The following is a 14,009-nucleotide window of genomic DNA, read 5'->3' as shown; positions in this document are numbered from 1 at the left end:
TGCTCTGCTATGACATAGCTGTGTGAGCTCCAACAAACGCTGAACCTCAGCCTCCATGGCCACAAATGAGTGATTGGACTAGGTATTCTTTTTCAAAAAAATGTTTAATGTTTATTTAATTTTGAGCGGGGGGAGCGGCAGAAAGTGAGGGGGAGACGCAGAATCCGAAGCAGGCTCCAGGCTCCGAGATGTCAGCACAGAGCCCCACACTGGACTCAGACTCATGGAAGGTAAGATCATGACCTGAGATGAAGTCAATGCTTAACCGACTGAGCCACCCAGGTGCTCCTGGACTAGGTATTCTTCGAAGCTCCTTAGAGTACTAAGATTTAGGAGCATCACTAAGATATATGTGCATATCTCTGTTTAATAAGGTGGAAGTTATTTTCAGTATAACAACTATTGAACTATTCTATTAAATAACCTCCCGTATCAAACTCCCCAGAGTTCCCTATTTCCCCAGTAATTCTGGTGTTCAGGGCATAAATATTTACTCTCTCGAATAGTGCCCTTCTTCCCATGGTGTCCAGAATGAGCATATGTGGCTCCTTAGGGTGTCCCTACCATGATAAGTAGTTTTGAGAGAAGCTGGGTCATTAAGTTGCATTAACTCTAATTAGTGATCAGCAGGGAATATAAATCAATAATTTTCATTAGATATCGTGAGAGATGTTGAAGCCCATTCCTTAAAGTCCAAGCTTTTCCTCTGGAACAAGGTAACATGTTTGGGAACGGAATGTCTTTTTTAAGGTCTCGGCAATGCAAATGAGCTGATTTCTTTATTATTTGAGGTCCAGAGAAGAGAGGTTTATATTGTGTCAATGAATTCTTAAGGGCTGACATATTTTCAAAAAATGAAGACGAGGAACTTCCTGGCTCATTTTGGAACTTAGCGTCAACAGGTTAAGATAGTTTTATGCAGGAGATACCCTTGACTTTGTCCCACTGTATTCCTAAAACCAGTCTTGATTGTGTGACTGTTTCAACGTGAAAATGCTATCTAATACCTTACACTATTGAGCTCTTTCTACATAGCAGGCACTTTATATTTACTAGGTTAGTCAACTCACATGGCAATGCCATGTGTTAAAAATAATATGCAAGCTCAGGGACACTTGGGTGGCTCAGGAGGTTGAGCATCTCACTTCGGCTCAGGTCATGATCTCATGGTTCGTGGGTTCTTGCATCGGGCTCAGGGCTGATAGTGCAAACGGCTGCTTGGGATTTTCTGTCTCCCTCTCTCTCTGACCCTCTCCCTCTTATCCACACACCTCACTCTCAAAAATAAATAATTTAAAAAAAATTTTTATTTTTATTTTTTTAATTAAAAAATTTTTTTATTTATATCTGAGAGACAGAGACAGTGAGAGCAGGGGAGGGTCAGAGAGAGAGGGAGACACAGAATCCAAAGGCTCCAGGCTTTATGCTGTCAGCAGAGAGACCGATGCCTGGCTTGAACTCATGAACCATGAGATCATGACCTGAAACAAAGTCAAAATAAATAAAAGAAAAGAAAAATTATCCCTCTGTCCCCTTGTCTCTCCCCTGCTCTCTCTATAAAAAAAAAAAAAAAAGAAAACTCAGATCAGAGAGGTTAAGTAACTTACCCAGGATCACCTGGAGATAATTGTTAGACCACGTCTATCCTAGACTGTCCAATTCCACAGCCTGTGATTTTAAGCACTATGGTGTGCTGTCTTCAGTATATAATGTCTGCCCAGACCTGGAAGGGATTCTGCAGAAATAGACACTCACCACAGGTGGTTTAAGGAGGTGCCAATCTTCAGATTTTTGGTGGATCACATGCTCTGGAGACCAAACGTTTCACTCAGGAGCCTTCTCCCTGAGCGCTAACACCATGAGTTAGTGTATAAAAAGAATAGCTCGCTGGGCCAATATGATGTCATGAAATCTACCATCGGGTGAAAAATACCTGGGCTCTTGTTTCACTTTGAGAAGCTAGGAGGACAAACTAGGACAATTCATTGCGGAGTGTGGCCAGAGCCGAGGTGACGAGAGCTCTGTGTAGCATCTGCTAGGTTAATGCGGGCCCATGTTTCATCCCACGTCAATTTCAGTCACTGGATGTGGGTTATTCAAGGGGTTCACAAGCAGCTGCTCTGTTGGCCGGCTCCAATATAACTTGTGCTGGTGAGTCAGATTTCATGCCCAATTAGGATACAAGGGGAAAGCTTCCCTTGTGTAAAGGACACAGCTGCTCTAGAATAGCAGCTTCAAGATGCTCAGAACAGTCATCCTAAGTCTGGCTTCCTTACCCCCTTCTGCAGGCACAGACAGAAGTAAGGAAATCAATTCTTTGTTCCTTGGCCTTGAGTCCACGAAATTTTTAATATGTGTATTTATATGGTATATACATTAGTTTAAGATAATTAAGATAATTAAGTTAATTATCTATAATAATGCATAGAAGCACATATATGTACGAATATACCTTAAACTAATTTAAGATAATTAAGTTAATTAAGTTAATTATCCATAATAATACATAGGAGCACATATATGTACGCATATATCTTAAACTAATTTAAGATGATAATTAAGTTAATTATCTATAATAATACATAGAAGCACATATACGTACACATATATCTGTTTTTACATTTTAAAAAAGGTTTTATTTATTTCTGAGAGAGAGTGATAGAGACAGCATGAGCAGAGGAGGGTCAGAGAGAGAGGGAGACACAGAATCTGAAGCAGGCTCTAGGCCCTGAGCTGTCAGCACAGAGCCCAATGTGGGGCTCGAATCCAAGAACCGTGAGATCATGACCTGAGCCGAAGTTGGACATTCAACCAACTGACATTCAACCCAGGTGCCCCTGTACACATATATCTTAAACTAATGCATATATGTACATACATAATATATTGGTTTAAATACTGTATATGTGTGTATATGTATATTTGTATGTATGTATATATCTGTGTATCTCTTTATGGTTGTTATTGTTTTATTGTTGTATTCAAGAATCTCAAAGGCAGCTCATAAATATACATACATATTTTAGACAGTAATGCATGGCAGATAAACATATATAGTGTATCTATTAGTCTATACAGTAGGTGTGTGTGTGTGTGTGTGTGTGGTGTGTGTGTGTGTATTATTGTGGTACTCATGCAACTACATTAAATACCTTCCCCAAGAGGCAAATGAAGGGAGGTCAAAGTGAAGAATACTGAATTCTGAATTCTTGATGTTGGGCCTTCATTTTCTACCTTACCTCAAAATCCAGAAGCCAAATACAAAATTTTTCAGATAAATTACTGCCCTTGCTCACTCTATAATCTCAGAAATTGTGGACAGCAAATGGCTTATCCAAAGTATCCATGTTACTGATACTGACGAAATTCACCCACCTGCAACTTTGAACTTCCCATCTCCCGTCCTCCATGGAGACATGGTCAACCCTTTACTTTTGCTCCAGGTTTAAAGGCTCATTTGTTTGTTTTCCCTTTGTGGAACTGCCTTCTGTTTTTATTGCTGTTTCAACTCGCCCTATGGCCATTCTAGTGACACTTCATGATTTTGCTTCTATTGTTTCATTGTTTCAACAACCCACATCCAGTTGGTTGCCAAGTCCGGTCCCCTAGATCTCTTAGATGTTTCTAAATCCCTTGGCGACTTGCTACCCTTTTACTGGTTTAGTCCGTCCCCACCTCTGGCCTGGTCAGTGACTGTTTCCAGGACACCGTGCTTTCCCTTCCCTCTCCTTGAAAACAAGTCCCGTTCTTGTAGTCAACTCACATTTAAGCATCACTTGCTGGGCACTTATTAATTTATATAATTTAATCCTCCAAGCAGCTTTGCTAATATAATTTCACAAGCGAGGAAATTGGCCTCGGGGGAAACTGGACCCTTGATTCTGGAAGCAGTGCTTTCGGGTCTTTATAAGGCATTTCTAAAACATCTAAAACACGGATATCATTCGCTTCTGTCTACACGTGCTGGTGCCTCCGTCTTGCCCATGGTACACACTCAGTTCCTCAGAATGCTTTGGGAGACTTTTACAACCTGCCTTCATGGTTCCTTCAGACTTCTCTTCTGCACCATCGCTCACTCCATGCCCTAGGTGTACATGTTCCTTGATGTTACCAAAATGTTCATGTTTTTTTACATGTCTATAATTTTGTTCTAGCTGTTTCCTTCGCCTGCAATGCCCTTACCCTCCTGGTCTACACATGAAACTTTTGTCTAACAAGCCACCACCTCGCGAAAGCTTCTTTTTATCTTCCCAGATAGAATTAGGTGCTTCTTTATCTGTGTCCATATAATTATTTATGCCTATCATGTTGTTTTCCCATTTAATAATAGGAAAATGGTTGAATAAACAATCACATGTCCATTGAATAGTGGTGTGTGTATACCTTAGAAATATTTTTTTCAAAGAATATCGTACGATCATATGATTTTGGAAAATACGGTATAATGTTAGGTAAAAAAGCAGAATGCAAAACAGAATTACAGAATGATGTCAATGTGCATATATGCTGTATGAGAAGGAAAATATATATAATAATTTACCAAAACAGTCATTATCTCTAGATGGTGGGATTAATGATGCCTAAGTAAGTTATTCTGCATTTCCTACTTTTTCTTTATGAATAGATTATTTTTATAATAAGGAAGAATTATTATTTTTTTCACCTAAGTAGATTCTTCTTGCTTTAGATGGCTAGCAATATAATAATATCTAAAATGGTTGTTTAGTGCAGGGTGTAAAGAAAGCAAAGGATTAAATGGGTATATCTAAATTTACACCACACTTAGAAACTAGCATTTTGATAGAAAACTTAAAAAACCATAAAAATAATAATCACAATAAACAATTTCAGGTAATTTAAAAAAGTCAAAAGGGGGAAAAGGAAAGTGTTCTATTTCTCTCCTCTTTCACATCTAGATTTATACACCATTTGTATGTGAGGTAATTGTTTGTCTACAAAACTCGTCCAGCAACCTGTCATTTAAACCTGTTTGTTTCCATACCCACAGAAGACTATGTGTATGCCATCAGGTTAATTGTTAGAGAGATTAAAGGTAAATAATTAATGAAAATCCCATTTTCCTACATTGCTAAGTCCACAGCAAATTATTCCCTGAGTCATTTGGTTCCATGAGGGACTTTAATTTTGATAATTTGTTTAAAGGATCTGCCCGCTTCTTTATTTCTACATAATCACTGTGTAAATTCAATGTTAAGAATCATGTAGAATAGGTGCATAGGCTGGATGTGGTAATAAAAAGATAAGTTTAAAATACAAGTTTAACCACAAGCATGCCACTCAAAGTACGGCTAGAGATCTATCGGTATTGTCTAAGATAGTTTGGAAGAATTTTTTTCTTTAACAGGTTCAACTGGTTGAATATGGACTTCTACTGAATGCTGTATTTACTAAAAATTTTAGCTGAGCACGTACTATGTATCAGGCACCGTTTTGAGTTTTTGCCTGTCCAGTATTATCTGAAATTGATCCAGTAATAGAAAATACTATGATGTGTGTATGTTATCTCATAGTGACCATCTGGGGTAGGAATGGTTAGTGTACTCTTTTTACAGAAAATGAGACATTAAGAAATTAAATAACTTGCCCTGGGGCACCCACTTAAGAAAGGGATGGAACTGAAATTTGAACCTAGGCAACTAGACTCCAAAGCCTTTGCTTTTGCTCTGGATGTGTTTTTATACAATCATCCCCTTTATAGATTGTTTCATAAAACCAAATAGTCTTTCAAAGATCAAAATTAGTCTCTTCAACTCAAATGTGTTATTCACCCATTGCATTTTTAACAGGATGACTGATTGACTTTTGGTATGCCCTCAAGTCACAAGAAGATTCAGTTTCATTATTTTTCATAGCTAGTATAATACTCCCTATAAGCCCCACCCTGTAGAGAAGTGGAGAAAATGAAATTGAATTCCATTTGGTAAACTTAGCAAAACTTGAAACAACTTCTTGGATAGTCCAGTCACTTTTGGGTAACTTAGTGTTTCAAATGTTCTTCCCTTCCTCCTATTCATCTTTACTCTGGGCTTAGGGTTTTTGGAAAGATGGTGGGAGCTAGTGGGCTTCAGGGTTCTGAGAGCTGGTATTACTGCAGTGTAGTTTGATTGCATTCCTGAGTCTTTAAGCTGCCTCCTGCTACCTCTTGTGACTTGTGGTCTCTCTTCCCAACTTGGTCAAGACTAGGCTTGGTCAAGGTGCCTCTAGGTCAACTCCCCTGTGACTGTATTGTTTTACTGTGCCCTGCCCTGTAACCTCCCCATTCATTGCTGGTTGATCACCTTTGTCCACAGGGCCCCATAACCCCATTACTAAAGCACCCCCCTCCCAGAAAGGTACAATCAGGAATTTCAGGGTGGGCGCACACACCCCAAGGACTGAATCTGACCCAGGAAGGCTAAATTAAGCTTTCTTTATGCCTAATGATGGCTTCTCTAAGTTGTTTAGGTAACATGAGACAGGTTGGTTATTTTCCTCCAGAGCTCCAAATAGGAAGTGGAGTAAACAGCCTTCTGCTTTTCTGTTTTCTCTTACCCTATATTAAATGCCTCTCCTTTTTGAGATTTTGGATCCATTATGACACAGGGTTTTCCTACTTCCCTGGTCTATTTCTTTTAGGAAGGGTGAACTTTATCCTTAATATTTTAACCGGGGTAGACCAGTTACCTACATCATCACTTCCTTGTACCCTCCCTTCTCCCCTGTGGCTATAGTTTTTTTTAACAAATGTTGAATGGTAGGACAGTCAGTCTGCTGAGCACTTACAAATATTAGCTCATTTTGTTGAATTCACATAATCCTTCTAACATCTCTGTGAGATAAGTAGTATCGCCCTTCCTCTGTAGAGGAGGAAACTGAGGAACAGGAAGTTAAGCAACTTGCCCAAAGCCAAGCTGCTATGTGGTGGAGCCAAGACTTAAACCTTGGCAGGCCCAGTGTCCAGGCTTCCAGTCACCATGTTACGTTGACTCTCAAATAAAATCATGGCAGATGTGGCTGGGCACAGAGCAAGTGGATTACTGATGAGGAAACAGAAACTTGGAGTAACATCAAAAATATTATACCCATGACATGTTCATAAGTTTGAATTAGGCTCACTTGGAAAAATAGATCTGAAAGGAGAAAAGATCACTCAGAGAACACTTGAGTTAAATAAATACTTTGACTGCCAACAATCATTCTGGATTTCAGGTGAAAGAGAAGTGATCCCTAGAGCTATGTGTTTGAATACCGTTATTGTATAGGCTTGCTCGTAGTTGTGGCAAAGTTATTTTATTTTCTTTTGTTTTGCTTTGCTTATTTTGTTTTGTTTCATTTTATTTTTTAAGCTTTATTATTTTCTTTTCTTTGTATAGGTATGTAAGGTAGAGTTTTGTTGTGTATATGGTTTGATTTAAGTAGTCCTAGAAAGCCCATCTATCCATAAGTATTTCCCTCATGGACTAAATACCTTGACTTTATTTGAACTCCTCTACTTAAGATTTCACTTGGAGCAGGTGAAAGCTGATTTTGGAGAATGAAGGATTTGAAGGGAAGCAAACCAGTGTGACGCCATGCAGCTGGGCTCTGGGGGATCTGGGCAGTAGAAAGGCGGCTGGCACCTGGGGTGGGGAAAGAAAGACCTCCTCCCCCAGATGTATCAAGGTTGAATCATATAAAATTGCCAATAGTCACTCTTTTTGACCTACAAAAATGTCGGTCTCTTATCGTTCAACCCAAAGAAGGGATTTGGAAATTTAAATCATTTGAAATTTTGCCTAGGATTATCTTAGACTCCATCTATACCCTTATTCTACTCAATCCTAACCTGTTCTATCCTAAACCTTTCATAAAAGTGAAAAATGACCTTAGGCAAATATAATTTTAACCTTTTAACTTTAACGGTCAATAAAAACCTCCTTGTGCTTTCCTGGTTTGTTTGTTTGTTTCTTTTTGTTTTTGTTAACTTGCATTTAAAAAAAAAATGTTTATTTTTGAGATACAGAGAGACAGAGCACAACTGGGGGAGGGGCAGAAAGAGAGGGAGACACAGAGTCCGAAGCAGGCTCCAGGCTCTGAGCTGTCAGCACAGACGCGGGGCTTGAACTCACAAACTGTGAGTTCATGACCTGTGCTGAAGTTGGATGCCCAATCGACTGAGCCACCCAGGCACCCCTTAACTTGCATTTTGAATCTGCTGTAGGATGCTTGTGGGCTATCTAGTGATGATGGGCTGCATTTTCTAAATTTGTAACTTGCCATAAAGGCCATAATATACCTATTTTAAGACCTGATGTTAAGTAAGGATATGACTGCAATGTTCTCAGCAAAAGATATGAGAAAGCCTTTGCTTGCATCTTATCTTTTTTAAGGCTGTCAATTGTGAAGGGAAATGAAATGTGACTTTGAGTTTTGGGGGGAGTGGGTGCTGGGATATTACTGCTTTGTGTGTATCCAAAAGCATATAATGCAAGAGTTTTGCTTGATTCTAGAAAGAACCCCAAAGAACTAAGCTTCTTAAGGTTAAGTAGATATTTTAAGATAAGAAACAAATTCAAGGATAATATGAAATCTTCTTTTTATGGATTAAACATTGAAAGAATTTACCACGCTGACCTTGCAATATGAAGTATTTGAAGGCAAACCAGGCCTTCAAATATGTGTAGGTTTCTATCATGAGTGACTCTTGAATGCTGAGAACAAAATGTGGACTGATGGGTGTGGGAGGAGGGGGAGAGATGGGCATGGAGGAGGGCACTTGTGGGGATGAGCACTGGGTGTTATATGGAAACCAACTTGACAATAAACTATTTGTAAAAAAAACAAAGTGTAGGTTTCTAAACTACAATGAAGTTAGCTTTCTTTGAGTTTTCTGGGCTCATATATAGTGTTTTCAGCAAATGCATGATAATGGCCTATTCTCTTTATCTGCTTTTCTTAAATTGTTTTCCCCTAAGTTGGGCCACTGTCAGAACATTTCAGTAAATTTCAGATATCTTAAGTCTATCAAATATGGACTTATTTCAGTTGTTAAACTGTGCCTTTGATTCTCCCAGAGTTTACATATCTAATAAAATTTTAATTAAAAAATAGGTCATCGGGATGGTTTCTCATATATTTAGAGAGGAATTTCTTTTACACTTTGCTCAGATCTGCTAATGGGACTCTAATCACTCTTGAGTACCCAACAGTAGATAAAGCAATAGCATTATACTTCCCTTGACCTGAGGCATTACTCAAATCTCCATTCTCAAGGCAAACAAGAAGTTGCTCTCATTTTTAAACATCTGTACTCAGTATTAATAATGTAAATTTAAAAATCTCCTTTTATTCAGAATTATACAGCATTGCTCACCTTACATGTAATTCTATGTAATCACCGAGACAAAAGTTCAAGTTGAAATTTGGTTCATTTTATTAAATTTAAATTTGATGCCTTTTATCATAATCAATGCATAAAGAACTAACTTTCCTGGTTTTCTAGCTAAATAATAAGTGTATTTGTGGAAGGTTCATAGCTAGCACTCTTCTGAATCCACCGAACTTATTAATTCATTTGATCTTCCCCACAACATTATGAGGTAAGGGATTATTATCATCCTCATTTTACTCATGACAAACCTGAGGTCCATGGGGTTAAATCAAGGTCACAGTGCCAAAAGGTGAAGGAGCCAGGGTCTGAATTCAGGCAGTCTGAACTAGAGTTTGTGCTGTTACCTACTATACTATTTTGTTTTATTTGAAATAAATATTTTATAAAAAATCACAAAAAGATAGAAACCTCTATGTTTTTCTGAGACGGAGTCAAGTTCTTGTTCCCTGGCAGAAGTCTATTGAATCCGTGTCATTTTTGAATTTCAAGTAAGACCAAAGGTATCTACATAAGTGGGGGTGTTTTTCCCCATGTTGGATTAAGTTAGACACTATTGATAATATTAGACATTTAAAATAAATCCCCAGCAATATGGGAAGTGATAAACCATCTTAGATTATCACTTCTTAAGCACTTACCTTGTGTTGGGCACTCTGCTGGGCCAATTTTATACTTTATTTCACTTAAACCTCACTACCATCATTTGAGATAGGCAATTATTATTTATGGATGAACAAATGGACTCAGGGTGACTAGCCTAAAGATAAGAAATGGTCATACTGTGCTTTTAACGTTAACTGCCACACTCTGAAACATTAACCCAGTGTTTGTAAATTGTAGTCAGATGTCCAACTGCATCAAAATCATCAAGGGCAGAATTAAAAATATCTCGAGTCAAAATTTCTGGGGAGCAAGTCTCGTCGAATCAGGATTGTTAATGTGCATCTAGGATTTTAATGGTACATCCAGGATTTGAGAAGTATCCTAGGCCAGAGCTTCTCAAATTTAGCAGGCAAGGGCTTCAACTATAGGAGTGGTTACGACACAGATCACTGGCCCCACAGTTTCTCATCCAGTGAGTATAGGGTGAAGACGGAGAATTCACACTTACCACAAGGTCTAATGTGATGTTGGTGCTGTTAGTCCAGGGCCACACTTTGAGATCCACTGTGCCAGGCAATGCTGCTATACTGTGATAGGCATGAAGAAGATGTCATTTTTAGGTTAAAATAATTTCCATAATATCCTTGCACTATTTGCCTTGTTAATTTCATTGTATGTTCTCTATGTGTGGAGATAATTTTAATCATTTCTATTTTCTTTTTAACTACAACATTCCGGTCACTTCTGTGTGTGTGTGCTTGTGTGCGTGAGCACACACGTGTGTTTTACTGACATACCTACCTGTTACATACTTAAAAGTGTGAAGGTGTGAACCTTTTCTTTGAGTCCTGAAATGCTACAAATAATGCTTGGTACTGCTTTGCTTAGGTTAGAAAGCAAAGTAAACAATTATTGAGGCTTCTAATCATTTAGGAAGTCGAGAGACAGCACTTTTCAAATTAAACGTAACATAATCTGAAACCACATGCATCTTCTGGCTGTCACTCAAGCCCCCATGGACTCCCTCTCCCCATCAATGGACGGTTGCTTGAGCATAACGCCAGGTACAGTAAAATGCTTTGACTGGAGTATGTAGCAATTATTCTGTGAGTCGGTAAAGTCCTGCCTCACCGGAGAAAGCCAGCTGACGCAATTCTGCCTGAAGGGCTTTTCAGCACAGCATCTGTTTTTTTTGATACACTTTGCCTATTAATTTTTATCTCCAATGTGTTGGAACTGAGAAAAAAAAATTCTCCTCCTTGATGCCTGTCTCTGCTTATTTCTCATGTAGGTAGTGTTGATGTTTCTGTAGTGCATATTCCCAGGAAGCAAGAAATGTTCTTTTTTTTTCTTTAACATTCTCTTTGCTTAACTGCGTATTTGTCAACAGCAGATTAGATAATCTTGAAGACATCTCCCAACCTTTTGTATCTAGAATTCTACCACATGTATATGGATATATATATATATATACACACACACACACACATATATATAATATTTACATATATAACATTTATCTATGTATAACAGTTACGTATATAAAATTTGGGGGGAAAGAGGGGTTTCTTCCTTCAAGAGGAACATAACTTATATTCAAATGTATTCTAAACACTTTTTTCCTAAGTTGTAACTGTTTTCATTTCTAGCAAGATATAATTAGGGACATTGTTTTCAAAGATCATCTATTTCTTTAATGTCATAGGACCCTATCAGGCTTGAAGAGCACTGACACTGGGAAGCTACTTCCACTTCTATTGAATATACCATCTCACAATGAAACTCAAACCCAATTGTCACTATGGAAACCACAGTAAAGAGAGGGATACAGTTTCAAAAACTCTGCCGGGAACTGGGAGACAGGTAGGACTTTCTAAAACTCTTCAGTCATAAATTAAACTTTGGTGACGGTGAGGAATTTTTGAGGATCGTTTTGGAACCTGCCTAGGGGTAGAAGAAATTAAACTTTGACATTTTTCTGAATTGCTTGTATTACATAATTCCCCTGGGGTTTTCAGAAGGGATTATACTATGTTAGATCTTGTTGAAGATGGCATTTTACAAGCCACCGAGATCAGAAAGTAACACTACCATTGCATCGAATTTAAAAAAAAAATCTCGATTTTGCAATTCTGTGTACAGGAAACCAGTCGCTTAATCATCAGGTTTGTTAGGAAGGGACAAGTGGTCATCCTCCTTAAATATATTATACTGTGTGGTGTTGTGTCTTCTGTTTTATTATCAGTTGCATCTTACCTTCTTTCTAATAACCTTTTACTTTTTTGAGAAAGCAATCATGATCAGAAGACTCTGAAGCTTAAGTAATTGTTATATTCTTTTGTTTATCAAATGTCATGCTTTTAGGTTGGTTCAATGTAGTGTTGAGGAAATAAAGCAGTATCTACTGCCTCTGTCTACCTCACTAAATAATGTATGAATTACTGAACAGCCTAAGTAAAGGGAAAATGTAATGAAGAAAGGCAAACACAGAAACTGTGCTCGCATGGCATGGCACACCACTCAACCTCTTCAAAAGTCAGTAGGTATCACTGTCTTTTGCTTTATCAACACAGTACGGGACCCACCTAAAAGGATGGCATTAGATAAGCAAAGGCACAGAGCAAATTACCTACCATTCAGTCTTATTGTTTCCTCCTTCTTTGCCTTCACTTATTTAGAGTTCAAACAGAAGACGATACAATTTCCATACTGTTTTTTTTTAATATATACATTTTTTTATTTATTTCTAGGAGAGAGAGAGAGAGAGAGACAGCGTGAGCAGGGGAGAGTCAGAGAGAGAGGGAGATACAGACTCTGAAACAGGCTCCAGGCTCTGAGCTGGCAGTCAGCACAGAGCCCGACGCGGGGCTCGAACCCACGAACCGCAAGATCATGACCTAAGCGAAAGTCGGACGCTTAACCGACTAAGCCACCCAGGCGCCCCAACAATTTCCATACTGTTGATGCCCAAAACAATTTTGGCTTCAAACAATTTCCCATGTCTCATCCTAGAGTAAATAGTTGATTTATGATTCATTGAAATAAATAGGCAAAGGAATTATTAATGATTAGCGAGTTATTGTGGAGTATCGCTCAAGGGAAGAGAGAACAGGATCAGAGAGCTCTGGTCCCTCTGTTCTACTACAGCTTCTGACAAAAAGCTCTTGGCATTGTTGACTATTTATAGCCTTTTTTGGGGCTATTCATGCATTTTATTACTAAAAGAAATTGGAAATAGCACAATTTGCAATACATGGAATTTTAGCGCAGTGGAGCCTTGAGCACTGAATTCTGGAGTTAATTTTATTGGCGTGAGTCACATTTCTCACTAGAACCCACTTCTAAGAAGCGCTACGCCTGCAGATCAAATCTTACCTTGGACTTCCTTGACTTGGTGTTGTTTCAATGCTTATTACTGACTTTCAATTACAAACACCACAACAGTAAAATCTGGCTTCCATAAATGCCTGCTAGAGGAATGAAGCTGGAATAGTGTTTCTAATTTGGGGTACATGCTTCTTTGAACATTTATGGAATTTTAAATAGTTTGGCGGATATTGGAATAAAGAGAAGTCAGCACTGTAAGGATGTGTGGAAGAAACTCTTTTGTTTGAGTTTGCAAAGCTGAGATATCTGATGGATAGGAATAGACTCGCTGACTTATCATCTGACTCTGGTCAGATGCTTTCCTGAAGGAAAACACATAACATAAGCTGATACACACCCTAGGAATTTCAACTAGAAACATGTCATCAAGTGCTCATATGTTTCTATGAGTGTAGGATGTTAAAAACAATTAAGTTTACGAGTTGATATAAACCATTCAATTTCATTGAGGCACAATTCATCAAGTTCTCATATGTTTTCAGAAATGTACTGTTAAAAGGATAAAATTTATGAATTAATGTAATTCATCCCATTGATATAACAAAAGCAAGATGGAGGTTTTTTTTTAAAGAAGTAGTTTTTATTTAATTCCTACAGATAGTCTCCTACTAATGAATTTTGTATAAAAACTAAAGAGGAAAACACACTG

The sequence above is a fragment of the Crocuta crocuta genome, unplaced genomic scaffold, assembly GCF_008692635.1.
Source record: "Crocuta crocuta isolate KB4526 unplaced genomic scaffold, BGI_CrCroc_1.0 scaffold24, whole genome shotgun sequence".
NCBI lineage: Eukaryota > Metazoa > Chordata > Mammalia > Carnivora > Hyaenidae > Crocuta > Crocuta crocuta.
This window is presented reverse-complemented; position numbering follows the sequence as displayed.